Source organism: Megalobrama amblycephala, linkage group LG1 (assembly GCF_018812025.1).
Source record: "Megalobrama amblycephala isolate DHTTF-2021 linkage group LG1, ASM1881202v1, whole genome shotgun sequence".
NCBI classification, from domain to species: domain Eukaryota; kingdom Metazoa; phylum Chordata; class Actinopteri; order Cypriniformes; family Xenocyprididae; genus Megalobrama; species Megalobrama amblycephala.
This window is the reverse complement of record NC_063044.1, coordinates 20776016-20789602: the sequence shown is the minus strand read 5'-3', so window position 1 is coordinate 20789602 and position 13587 is coordinate 20776016. Positions and strand designations below refer to the sequence as shown.

Sequence of the window (13587 nt, the reverse complement as noted above, 5' to 3'; positions counted from 1 at the left end):
ACTGTTGCCTATACAACATCCAAAACGTTTACTGTTCCTTCATAGTTTGTGTTTCCCTTTCGAAAGGGAACTCCACTCTGCGTTTGCCAGAACGCATTGGGGAACCGTCACGTGACCCAGGTGTCAAAAGCACTATCCAACAACTCCAATTCCTATTGGCCGGCGACAGCCTATGACGTCATATGGCGCGACCCGGAAGTATAAAGGGGGTGCCTGGAGAGACAGTTTCCATCTTTTTCGTCTTTTGGGACTGTGCGTGTCACTGCACTGTCTATTTCTCCAAGTGAGTATTCCCTGTTGAGCTATGTCTGAGGACAAAGTCAAACTTTTTAGAAAGTGTGCGGATCCTTGCCCAAGGTTTTTGACTCCGGAGGATCCTCACACCCTATGTGTTATCTGTCTGGGAGAAGAGCATGCACGGGCAGCGTTTGAGGACGCTGGCTGTGAGAGTTGTGAGCGTTTTCCTATGAAAACGCTCCGTTCCCGCCTGGCTCTCTTCTCGAGGGGAGAGACGGCAACACCTGTGCCCGGTGGATCTGGTCCCGCTCGCGCTGAGGCCGAGCAGCGACTGCATTTATGGGGCTCACAGGTGGAGCTCGCCGCCAAGTTTGAGAGAGGTGTTACGGTCTCTCAACCTCAGGCGGCGGCTGGCGGGGATGAGCTCCTGGATGACGATGATGTCCTTTCCTTGACATCATTGGATCCAGGAGCGAGTGCTCTTCTGGCTGAGAGCCCCCGAGAGCAGGAGGTGGTTATGGAGGAAGAAGAAGGGGCTGAGGTTGCTTCTTTTTCCTCCAAGCCCCCCTGTCCAGCATATGCCGAATTACTGGAGGTTGTGGAGCGCGCCGCCGGCAGGCTGCAGCTGCCGTGTGAGCACGTAAGGAAAGAGCCCGCTCACGGCAGGCTGGACGAACGGTTTCTTTCCGATCACAACCCCATAATTCCAGTGAGCCTTCCATTCCTTCCGGACCTGCATACTGAGGTTAAGAAGGCATGGAAGAACCCGTATTCGGCCAGAATTAATCTGCATCAGCGGGGGAATTTCGCTGATGTGGAGGGATTGGGCCAGTACGGGTATGTGTCGATGCCTCCCATTGACGAGACGTTCGCGAACTATCTCGCCACGGGCAGCGCACTGACACAGACCCCTTAAAATGACATCTCGTCTGAACAGCAGAGCATATGCTGCTGCAGGCCAGGCTGGTGCTGCTTTACCCACTATGGCGGTGTTACAAACATACCAGGCTGACCTGTTGAAGGACCTCGATCAGGGGCAAGGTTTGTCCCCAGAAGCAGTGGCTGAGTTGTGCCAGACCACAGATCTTGCTCTCTGGGCCACCAAGCAGACGGCCGCCTCGATTGGTAGATCGATGGCGGCTATGGTGGCCACGGAGAGGCATCTGTGGTTAAACATGGCGGACATCGGGGAGAAAGAGAAGGGCTCTCTCCTCGATGCCCCGGTCTCGCCATCTGAGCTTTTCTGTGGCTCCGTTGAGGCGGTAGTCGGAAAGTTCAGGGAAGCGAGGGCGCGCTCAGCAGCATTTAAGAAGTGCATTCCGCTCAGGTCCGATTCTGGGCCCAGACAGCCGGAAGGCTCTGGCCCACCTCGAGCCGAGGCTCAGAGGCAGGGCCAGAGATCCAGTGTCGCCGCTCGAGTGCCTCCTCCACCACGGAGTAAGTCGCAGAAGCGGCGGGATGCAAAGAGGAGGAGAGGTGATCTAAGAGAGGTGATTGATCGCTGGCGTGATCAGCACCGCTGATCGATCCCCTCTCTTGGCAAGGGGAATTTTTGGTAGAAAAAATTTTCTTCGCCCCTTCTCTTTGTCCTCCCAGGATACGTTTTTTACTGTGCATGTTCAGGAATAACACCTTTGAATAGTCAGGCCGGTGGCCGGCCTATGATGAAATTTTTTTCTGGCTTGATAGTGAAAAGGTTCGGTAGGTTTACGGAACCAGGGATATCGTTCTTCCCCTTTGGTAAGGAATGAAGACGGAATCTTTGGTCTGCGAGCCAAGGGAAGGTAAGACAAGGTCTGATTTGAAATTATTAAAAATTTTGACCTTGTTTTTATTCCTATATCATTTCCTGAATGTGTAACAGTAAATGCATTAAGGATTCTTTGGACAGAACTGGAGTGGCTGCTGTTCAGTTTTTCTCTGTATGTTCAGCCGTTCAGCTATCTTCTATATAGTTTGAGCTGGCACTCATCACTTCAGTTTATTTGCGGCGGCCTTAGCAGGCTGCCCGGCATTTGAGCTTGATCTTTGCTATTTTTCTCTCTGAAAATAGTAGGTGGAGATCAGACTTGTTATAGCGCCTGTTGTTTTGATAGGCCTGTATCTGCTGGCCAGGCTAGGACTACGTTTGCGTATGGTTATGTGAAGTTAAATCCCCATATGTATTTTAGTTTTGGCCTTCTCCTGAGGGAGTGGCCAGTATCTGTTTGCCCAAATTGTCCCCTTGCTTATGTAGGTGCAATCATGAGTTTAACAGCTAGGTTGTAGACTGTTTTGTTAAAAAAAACCTGATGCTGTTTTCTCAGGTGGTAGGCCCTTATCTTTGAGCAGATAAAGGTGGCAATATATGTTTGCTAGGCCCCACTCTCTAGAACTTTTATGCTGTGAGAAAAATTGTTCTCTTCCGAGCTACTTGATTTCTTTCAAGTTTGAGTTGACGTTGCAGTTAGCTCCGTCCTCTAGGCTTGGAGCAGATTTGAGAATCAATTCCTTTGAAGTTCTAGAGGTTTGCCCTACATTTGTATGTGAGCTTATTATGCTGCCACAGGTTGGCACCTGCTTATGTATAGTAGGCCCTTTTTGAGGAAAGCATGGCCGCTATCTAAGTGTTTGGTGACCCCTTTAAGCCCCAGCTAGGAGAGTTTTTGGTGTCACTGAGTGCATCACCTGTTGGATTGCATACTCAGGGTAGCTAGATCACTTTTTGAATAAAGTGTGTATATTCAGCTCCCTTTTCAGTTATCTGTTTATCAGCTATATTGCATATACGGTGATTGTAGGCTAGATTGTTCAGCCTCTTTCTAGTTAGCAATAATGTTGTATTGGCTGTTTAATGGATATCAGTTGCTCACATACTGTTTTGTTCTGTTTTTTAACACTGCTTCAGGCCCTGCAGCATGTTTGTTTGAGGTGGTAGGCTTAATTAGCCTCCCTTAGACCATGTTGGTTGTATTGGTTCCCTTTAGTCACAGAACTTAGGGTACTTTGCCTGTTTGGAAAGTGTAGCCTAGCATAGGTAGTAGTTAACTTCCCATAGTTAGTGGGTTAGAGCTGGTTCCCTGTAGCTTGGTTCCCTGGAAATTCACGAGCTGAAGCCACATGTCATTGAATCGGCAGGCCCCTTCAGGCCTCCTTTTTAGTTTACATGTTGGCACAGATTGTGTTTTTTCTGTGCGGCTCAGAATGAGATATCAGTAGTGAAACCTTACTGAGGTTTGGTTTAACCTATTGTTGCCTCTTTGAGTCGAGGATTCTAGTCGAGCTAAGAGCCACCTAGAGTTTAGGTTGGATCTTGTGCTCCTGGAAACGGCAACGAGACTAACGCCATGTGTTCTGAAGGATGCTAAGCCTGCGGGCCACCTTTGTTGGATACACTGGTGTTTGCTTAGGTGTATTTCTCTCTGAGAACTATTTCTATACACTTCGTTGGCCAGGGGCCCAAGTGGTAGATTCAACCCCCTCTTTTGCGGGTTGTTTATGGGGGTAAATTGATGCCAAAACCATTGAAAATGGACAGACTAAAAGTCACAAATAGATATTACAACTTGTAAACACAAAACACAATCTACAAATAGATAAAAAATCCGCAAACAAAGTCCTCATGATCCGCAAATGTAAAACAAGATCTACAAATAGATACAAAGTCCTCAAACAAACTCTTTGTGATCCACAAATATAAAGCATGATCTACAAAAAGATTAAACATCCACAAATAAACACATCCTGATTCACAAATAGAAATCAGTGACTTGTACTTGAAAACCATGAATTTGAATGAATGTAAAGTGACTTGTTTGCAGGTGAAGATCATGTTCTGTTTGTAGATTGTGTCACATTTGTTTTCAGAATTCTGGCACTATTGTTTCGCTGTTGTGACAAAATAATGCCATAATCTTTGAAAATGAAGAGCCTATGAGTCAAAAATGCATATTACAATTTGTAAACACAAAACAAGATCTACAAATAAATTTAAAATCTGCAAATGTAAAACACAATCTGTAAATAGATTCCAAATCTGCAAACAAACTCCTCATGATCCGCAAATGTAATGTAGATCTACAAATAGATAAAAAATCCACAAACAGACTCTTCATGATTCACAAATAGAAATCAGTGACTTGTACTTGACAACCAGAATTTGAATGAATGCAAAGAGATTTGTCTGCGCACGAGGGTCATTATTTGTTTGTAGATTGTGTTGCATTTGTTTTCAGAATTTTGGCACAGATATTTCGCTGTTTTTTCCATTAAAAAATCTACAAATGCCCTCCTCACAATTTGCAAACAAACACGGTCTAACTTGTATTTTCAAACCACTGTAAAAAGACATTCATACACATTCTGTGCAAAGCTCAGCGTGCAAGTGTTGAATCTGTGTTTGCAGATCACAGGGCATTCACAGATCCCTCTGCACACGTCTACAGATCTTTTTGGCACTATCTTTCCGCAGAGTGTGTGACTACGATCCACACGTGTAGTCAGCCAATCAGGGGTATTGCTTCAATGTGATGTCACGCCCCCTCAATAAGCCCTTTTCAAAATAAGAGCGGACACTTCTCTGATGGGTGGGCTGGGCTCACTGCCATTTACCGTTGGCGGTGTCACAGCGCTGACAGGCGGACAGAGCCTGGGTTGCTCACAAGATGGGTTGTCAGGTAAGCGGTCGCTCGACTAAGTAGCTGTGTGACATTTAAAGAATAACTTTATCGCACCCCAGTACGTTAACGTTATGCACTGTCGTTAAAACTGCCCAGAAACCGGCTCACCAACAGCCTGGCATTAGCCAGTTAACCCCATAACTTGTCCAACTAACGTTAGCCTAATAATATCATTTAGCTTTAGCTATAGCTGGCGATAACCAAACATGTGTTTACAGCAGAGAACAGCAGCACATACAGTTAACGTTAGCAGTTCTTGCACATTTTGTGCCAACAGCAACAAAATAAACGTTCGCTGGGGATGTATCGGCACTGTGTCCCCGTAGCATTTATGGCAAATATGTTAAGTTAATGACACACTGAACATAGCATTAACATTAACTAGAACAACCCCTCATAGTCATGCTGTCATTTCAGTTATTATCAGTGCCTGACAATTCAGCTGGTTGACTGTATGTGAAGCTGATGGTACATGGGGGAACTTTTTAAGCATTGTTGCTGGGCAATCTTGCCGAGTGATTGTTGCTTGGGCACTTTCCCATTGAAAAAACCCAATACATGCTATATGGATAATTTAGATCGGTCGTGGGCCCTGTGTCTCATCTGGTTGACCGTTTATGGCAACATTGCCCAGAAACACTGCTCAAAAAGTTGCCCTGTGTATCATCACATTTACTCTTTATTGATCAACACAGAGCTGCGCTGTTGTCTTGCAGCCTTTGTCTGGTAAACAACCTGCTAGTGTTTCGGAAAGCTATGTGCTCATGTCTTCCCCCCTCTGTCTGCAGAATCCGGACCGGAGGTGGCCCAATCTGTTTCCAGACCTGCCAAACTGCTCTGTGTGTGTGTGTGTGTGTGTGTGTGTGTTTGTTTCTCTGTTCTTTTAAGAACTTGATGGCTTTATCCAGTTTGTTATTAAATTTGTTATATATATTCCCCTCTATAGTATTTTCACTAACAGAATAAAGGTTTTACAAATCTACAGAAATCTAGAAACTACAGTTAGTAGTTACAGGCAAAACGGTCTTTCCCCTCAGCTGTCACTGTGTTGCTGCCCGTTGTTGTGCCACGCATGCTCATCACACACTGGCAACTATACACACTATATAGATAGATAGATATGTAACCATCTATCTATAGAAGGAAGCATATAAAATGAGCTAAACCTTAAACATCTAGGCTACAGCATTGAAATCCAACATGCACATTAATGCAGCTTCACATTAATACAGGAACATCATGGTTATGAAACGCTGATGGGATCGTTATACTGCATTTTGACTTTTTACTGTTCATAGTTTAGGTGAATGTCACTACTACTTTCACTTAAGTAAGGTTTTCAATGCAGGACTTTTGCATGTCATGTAGTGTTTTCACAGTCTGGTCGTACTACTTTTACTGAGGTAGTCTAAAGAAAGTGAATACTATTTCCACCCCTCTAAAAGAAAAATTCCCTACAGAAACAGTCGACCAGGACACATTGGATAGAGGGAGAACAAGTCTGCACCGGCCTGTGGTTATACAGACTTTCCAGAAAGAAAGAAAAAATATTTTACCAAAGTTGTACATCACAGTAAAATGCAAGGTACACTTTAACATATCAGTAATATTCACACAAAAATATCAGATATAATAATGAAACTCTGACAGGAAAATTTGACTTCATTGTACACTACTCTATACGCAGTTGACCATGTGCAATACATCCATAAACACCTGCAAAGAAAAAAAAAATAGTGAGTGGGAGATGCCACAGTCCACTTCTAAATCAAGTTATATTTTAACATATCATGACAAAGGAAATTAATATTTGCTGTATGCTGCTCTCACAGATTTTCAACTCTTGTCACAACCTGGCTCAACAGTACGTGACAAAAGAGGGAAACCACACGGGTCTGAAAATAATACTAGATATTTTAATAAGTAAATTAAGCAAAATATACAACTGTAGGTGTCTGTCAGTGTATGGGTGTAAAACACAAAGAAACAAACAGAACAGAATCAGTCAGAAGGCCAGGAGAAGAGAGTCAAATCATCAAGCAGGCTCCTTTATAGCCACCTGAGCCCCGCCTGCTCAGCCATCAGCTCCACCCACCAGTTACCTGGATTAAAGGGACAAAACACAGCAAAATACAAAGAACCAGAGAGGGCCCAAACCTGGGGCCGTCACACTCTGCAACACTCACCTGCCTGTACAGCAGTGGTTCTCAATTCCAGTCCTCGGGACCCGCTGCTCTGCACATTTTGTATGTCTCCCTTATTTAACACACCTGAACCAGATCATCAGCTCATTAGGAGAGACACCATGAACTGAATTGAGTGTGTCAGATAAGAGAGACATACAAATGTGCAAAGCAGCGGGTCCCGAGGACTGGAATTGAGAACCACTGCTGTACTAGCATGCGCATCTCAAATGCGAAGACAATCAAGCAATATGAAATCCATTGCAAAACTCTACAGTTGGTCCACATGTTGGGCAGGCACCACCTATTAACCATCAACCATTTCAATGAGTGATTCCATAAATTGCACCGTGTTAATGTAAATGTCCATGCCAAGGGAATCTGAGGGTCCCAGAGGGTCAATAGCTGATCTAAGATGCTCCATCTGTTCAGGATTCAGAGGGCTTTGCAGTTTTGGAACAGTCACCCCAGTGTGTCCATTACTCTCTCATCTTGTTTTTGTTCTTGTTGCATAATAATAATAAATAATAATAATAATAATAAATAAAAAAACGACGGACAAACATCTCACATGTTATATTTTTGGTTTGGCAGAACGTTCCCTGAACATTAATTTTTGGTGCCCAGAATGTTGGTTTTTGATCCCCAAAACGTTCTTTTTTAAATGTTGTTTTTGGTTACCCAGGAAAGTTTTCTTAACGAAAGTAGGCCTAACGTTAATTTTTAATAACGTTATTATTTTGGGGTTGCACATTTTCAATATTTATTTTAGTTCTAATGGATATTATGATATAGTTCTATCAGCTGTATATTGTCTTACGAAGGCCTTTAAATATGTTTATCATATAAAAAATAATTATGAACACAGTGAGTCTAATGAGTCAAACTGTTCCTTTAAGTAGGTGGGCCTCACAGCATCCCGCGTAGTTTCGGCGCACTTTTGGTCATATTTAACGGCTCTGGGTTAATCAAGACAAGTCACAGCAAGTTTTAATTTAAGTATTATACATTAATTATTATGTGAATTAAGTATTAAGTATGGTGAATTAAATAGTAATCAAATTTTAAAAGTATTGTGGATGAAAAGCGATTCAGAAGAAGAATACATGAAATAAGAGACCGAATGAATGCTCAATTTCATCGACTTCTTAATGAAGACCCCCCAGAAGAGGAGCAGACAGCTCTACTGGATAGGTATGAAACGTTAGGCCTATTCAGTTTGGATACGTATTTGGATTTTTTCAAATATGGTAAGATCTTTTAACCAGTTATCTAAATAAATTCAGACTATTGCAAAAATCTTCTAAATTGATTGTATTGTAATTATGAAATGTCAGTTAGTTGCACAGAAAAACAAAACAAATACGCTTATACGATATCCTTGCATATTTTCGTAATACATAGTGCAGAACTTTTGTAAGAAATGTTTAACTTTGGGTAAAACAACATATATTCCGTAGGCTATATGATTGCTCTAGCGGCTATATTGGTGCCCAAATGACTAAAATCATTAGTTTGCAGTGTATCATTCATACAGAATATAGGATAAGCAATATATAGAAAACGTTGAGATGAGTGTGTCTACTGCACAGTACAGAAATATTATATGCCTACATGGTTTTTCAAACGTGTTTTGACCATATGTCAGATTTCTGTCGGCACAGATTACTGGCCTAACAAAATATATTTCTTTATATACGTTATTAAGCATTATACAGAAAATATTAAACATACATAGGGTTATTAGTATAAATTTATTTGGATATACAATTTTTATTACAATTACAAGTCTATTACTATATATTATTGTAAGTGCCGCACGTAGTTTGGTCATCTCGTCTATGCAATGCAAAGGTAAATAAAGTTCTGATGTTTGAAAAAAAAAAAAAAAATGTAAAGCGTTTTCTTTACTCAAAAAACACTGTCTATAAAGGGTATGTATTTAAAGGGAGCAAGAAGAGGAAGCGAAGAAGAGTCTTCGTCTGATATGTCCCGTCTAGTTGTAACCAATATGCTGTGCTATATAATGTAAGTACAGTATGTGGGAAAAAAAAAATGTTTTTAACTTTAAACTGCATAAACACATTGCATTACACCAAATACACAAAATAATGTTCTTTTTTAGCAGCATCATGTGACCCCTTTAAACAGTTTTAACGTTGGCATGAAACACATTTCGATCAACTTCATTTCCATATTGTGAAGAACGGTTTATGTCAAAAGCCAACTGTTTTCAATCCTCATAACCAGTCATTTCATTTTTTGAACCCATCCCAGGAGTACTTGGATGGATGCTATGAGCTAAAAAAATAGATGGGTTTTATGTAGTGTCTAATATAATAGGTAGTTGGATGGGTAAACTTCAATGAGCAAGCCCATTATATTTTTATTAAAGCCACATTATTATTTTGTATTTTGCATAAATATAAATGTATTTTTTCCTTGTAAAGTTAAAAGCCCTTAAATTTTACTTTGTCTTTAAGCAAATTGACCCGGATATTTACATTTGTTTATTTTTCATGTTGATATTTGTAATGGAAAATAGCAACACATACCACAGTTATTAGGGTAAATCTACTTGTTATTTTAGTTTTACAAAAAAACAACAAATAATTAACCATAATATTATTTATTTTGAAAATGTGCAAACACTGTATGCATACTTTCACTTGAGTTTACTTTTTATACCAAAATACTGTTTGACATATCAGGAGAGGTAAATACCAATGATTTTTTTCCCACTGCACACATCCCACATGGAAAGAACCTATATGTGGATATATGCGCATATATGAAACCTATATGCAGTGTATATGTACATATATGCTGCATATATGCACATATATGATAATATATATGCTGCATATATGCGCATATATACTGCATATATGCTATATATATGCTGGATATATGCGTATATATACTGCATATATGTGTATATATGCCACATATAGGTAAAATTGAGGTGCATATATGTGCATATACAGGAAATATAGGTCTCCTGTATTGCTTCTTCATATCCATATATATGCCCTATACATACAAGATATGTCTTCTATATAGCTAATGGCAGGATCTGGTCATTTTGTAGCTCATATCTCATTTTTGACTGTCATACATGATGCCTAGCTCATATTTTCTATTATCAAGGCAAAAACTAAGAATTAACCAAAAAAATTATGCAAGAACTTATGTATGTGCGAATGTAGCAGTTATGTATTTAGACAATTATTTTGTGATTCCACTTGCCATGACCATATTTGGGGTTTCCTGCCGCCATGCTGACTTGGGGTGTTGACGCACTTTGCTGCTTCCCAGTCTGCATGAGACATCACAGCGGTAGGTCGCACAAAGTTTTTGCGGTGATTCAATTAAGGCCATGTTTCATGTAACAGCTGAATTCACATGATATATTTGTATGATTGTAATCCAAAACCCCTCTGTGATGTACATTCAGATGTTTCGTTGATTATTTTTCTTTACTTAAGTTACTTTTAATATCTCTCTTTCTCAGCGTTGTGCGTTGCTGCCGCACGCTGTTTGTATGCTGCACAAGTCCTCATATATTGCCATTTGTGTTATACAGAATAAAGTGAGGACCTGATGGCAAGATTTTTCGCAGTCTGTCTTTGATTACGACACAATGCAGAAAACACACCGCTACACGAACACGTGAATTTGGTCCCACATGGAAAAAACCTATATAAACATATATGTTTCAATATAGGTTTGATATAGGTTTTTAATGTGACATATAAAATTGGCCGTTTTCCTATATTATGTGTACATATATGTACATATATGTGTATATATATATATATGTGTGTACATATATGTGTGCATATATGTGTACATATATGTGTGCATATATGTACATATATGTACATATAATATAGGAAAACGGCCAATTTTATATATGTCACATATATGTAAAACCTATAACCAGCATGGGACATTATTTGTCCAAAACAAATATTTTTGAATCAATTTAACTGATATAAAGTGACAAATTCTGCACAAATTCTGTTATATAGTCAGGGTTGATTTACTTATTGTAAAGTTAATGATAGTTCATTATCATGGGCATTGTAATGTTTCAGGCAGATGTCAAATGCCAGTAGATCAGGAATATTTTTTAACAAGTGGTTCATTCATAAATGTAGTCTGGCAACAATGCCATTTTCTCAATTTTTGTTCAAAATTTTTCTTTTTTAATGAAACTTGCATTCAGTGTTGATAGAGAATGCACTATTTGGTAGTAGGCCTATCTGTGCTGACTTTTCAATCCCTGTTATGGGCAAAGACAGATAAAGGATTTTTTAAGCTCCTATTTGAAGCTTTTGGAAATTGATAGATTAAAACGGCCGATCCCCGACCAGTGCCCTGACTAGTGAACTAGGGAGCTGACAGTTAAAAAAAAAAAACCTTTCTGAATTAGAAACTGTTGACAGACGAGGTATATGCCGTTTATATCGTAACAAATTATTTTTGCCACACCGTGCAGAATGTTTTTAAAATAATTCGACCAGTAAAATACGTTATTCAATTAGTAAATAACATCAGAGGTAATATTTATCTAAATAGCAGGAAACATTAATAGAAAAAGTTTCTTAAATAAAAAAGTATCTAGTAAGTTACAACAAAGCATATTGGCAATTTACAGCATTATGTTTAAATACATAAAAAAGAATGGCAAGGTTTCACAGACATGGCTTAGACTAGACCTTATTTCAATTAGGATTTAGACTGTTAGACCTTATTTCAATTAGGATTTTTAACTACCTTTTATGAACGTGCCTTAGAAAAAAAAAACATTACTGGTGTGCGAAACAATTGCCCTGACATATTTTAAGATATGTCAGTGCAAGCTGTTTTCAGTTAAAACACCTCAAACATGCATTTTAGTCTGAGATTAGGCTCAAGCCTTGTCTGTGAAACGGGGACAGTGAGTTACCAAAATCTCACTCCACCCAGGCAACCCAAGTTTGCAAGCCTGACAGAAATATACCAAACAAAAAACGGTATGTTACAAGTAACGTTACTTACCATATTCATCTGAGCTGTATTTGTTGGTAATTTTTCCTCCCACAACACGTTGCCTTTCTTTTCTCATCCATCTTGCTCAAATCTGCTGATTGGCGTGAAAAGGTGGTTAATGGCGCGGTTGGAGCCACCCCATCGTCCTAGTTGACTAATGACATTTTTTTCTATTACTGGCTGTTTGGATTTTTATTACTGTAATTCCACCTCTAACCCTACGTGAAGCTCTGGCGCGTCTTGGATATCTTTACAGTTATCCCAGGTTATACTTCCAAAGACGGTGCAATACCATAAAGTTTTATTTGGGTTAAAGTTTGTATTATGTTTAAGCCCCCCTGCATAATTGAAGCAGGTTCTTATTTGCACCGGAAATAGGCGGGGCAATCTCGGCGGGGTGTTTTTTGCTCCACCTAACCCGAGTTTAATTCATCATTAGCGCCAACGGCTCTGCCTGGTTAGCAGCCAGCACACTCATGAACGTATAAAGTCAAGTGTGTCTTGGTGAAGAATAACAGCAATGTTGCATTCAAAATTATTACTTTTTGCGATTCAGAAACCCACAACTAACAGGAAACTCAAGCTCATTAAATGGCTATAAAGCAAAAAGTTACTAGCAAGGAGAGTAAAGTGCTCAAGATGTGGCCATAATATGAGAATGGAGAGAACTAGTAGACATCTTGACGGTTTTCATTGGTGAGTTAAACAGATTTGTTGTTCACATGATATATTGCTGAAAGAATTTCTAGGGATGTTATAGGTCTACAAAAAGGAAACAATATTTTCTCTAAATAAACAAATTAACCTATTAACATTATTCTATCAAGCTTCATAATTAGAAAGGTCTAATGGCTTGAGATTGACTTGGGGATTTTTTTTTTTTGAATATCTCGAACAAGCCTATCAACAGACTAGCGCAGTGGTTCCCAAACTGGGGTACGTGAGGTGACAAAAGGGGGTACGCGAACAAAATGCTGAGTAGTTCATTTAATTCTACCTTAAAATAATATTAAAATCGAGCATGTATTTCTAACTGCCAAAATGTCGTAAATCCAGCACATTTAATCAAATTACCTCATGTTTTGCAGTCTAAAATGACTGTATCCACACAAGCAGCATGCATATGATAGATTGCGTGCAGTCTGCTGCCTTAAATCGCGCTAAATTACTGCCGTTCTCGACAATGCACCTTTGTAACAGTAGGAATTTAGCACTTACTCGCATGAAGAACAAATATAGACACAGATAATGGATTAATTTTGATTTAAGACTCAAACTTTCTCCGATACAAAAACATTCCTTGTTGTGTGAGTTCTTGTATTTAATGATGACTAGTGTGACGGTCTTGCCTGGTGGTCTTCCTGCTGCACAATGGGGAACACGGAGAATTAAAATCACTTCCACAGCATGTCTCATTATCTCTGCTTGTTTATTTAAAACAGTTCTTTCTTTTTTAATCTTTTTAGATCAAT

General features: G+C 39.7%; 1 protein-coding gene and 1 long non-coding RNA gene across 4 annotated transcripts in view; one reads left to right on the top strand and one right to left on the bottom strand.

The window, feature by feature from the left end:
- The window catches only part of LOC125243939 (gastrula zinc finger protein XlCGF57.1-like), an 848513-nt gene that overhangs the window by 145300 nt on the left and 689626 nt on the right, over positions 1–13587 (bottom strand). The gene's annotated exons all lie outside the window — the stretch shown is intronic.
- On the top strand, positions 2167–6436 carry LOC125245401. The gene is made up of 2 exons (XR_007179519.1): positions 2167–4892; positions 5684–6436. It is a non-coding gene; the product is annotated as an uncharacterized LOC125245401 (long non-coding RNA).